Genomic DNA, 451 nt, shown 5'->3' with positions numbered 1-451 from the left:
CTGTGGTTTGCGGCAGGAAGGGCATCGGACAATCTTCGTGCGACTTAAATCGCTGTGGCACCCCCTGAAGAAGGGAGCAGCCGAAAGAAGATAAAAATATATATATTTATACATATATGCATATATTTATTTATGTGTATATATATATATATATATATATACATACAAATATATGTAATTTTTGTTCTTCTTTCGGCTGCTCCCTGCGTTAGGGGTCGCCACAGCGAACTAAGTCGCACGAAGATTTGGCAGTTGTTTTTACGCTGGATGCCCTTCCTGACGCAACCACAGACACTGAGCTACCACAGCCCTCTGTGTGGAGCAGAGAGCTGCTCTCTAGGACAGCTGGAGGAGCAGATGGTGGGGGTTAAGAACCTTGTTCAAGGGACCAGAGTGGGACGAATGAGGGGGGGCGGAGGGTGGTAGGGGGGCGGGGGGGTTGGGGGCGGGC

The 451-nt window shown here is 49.0% G+C and overlaps 1 protein-coding gene across 1 annotated transcript in view; it reads right to left on the bottom strand.

Moving 5' to 3' along the window:
• cfap91 (cilia and flagella associated protein 91) overlaps nt 1–451 on the bottom strand; it is a 26,531-nt gene that overhangs the window by 25,700 nt on the left and 380 nt on the right. The gene's annotated exons all lie outside the window — the stretch shown is intronic.

This window comes from Nematolebias whitei, chromosome 1 (assembly GCF_014905685.2).
Source record: "Nematolebias whitei isolate Nwh7 chromosome 1, NemWhi1, whole genome shotgun sequence".
In the NCBI taxonomy this organism is placed as follows: domain Eukaryota; kingdom Metazoa; phylum Chordata; class Actinopteri; order Cyprinodontiformes; family Rivulidae; genus Nematolebias; species Nematolebias whitei.
This window is presented reverse-complemented; position numbering and strand designations above follow the sequence as displayed.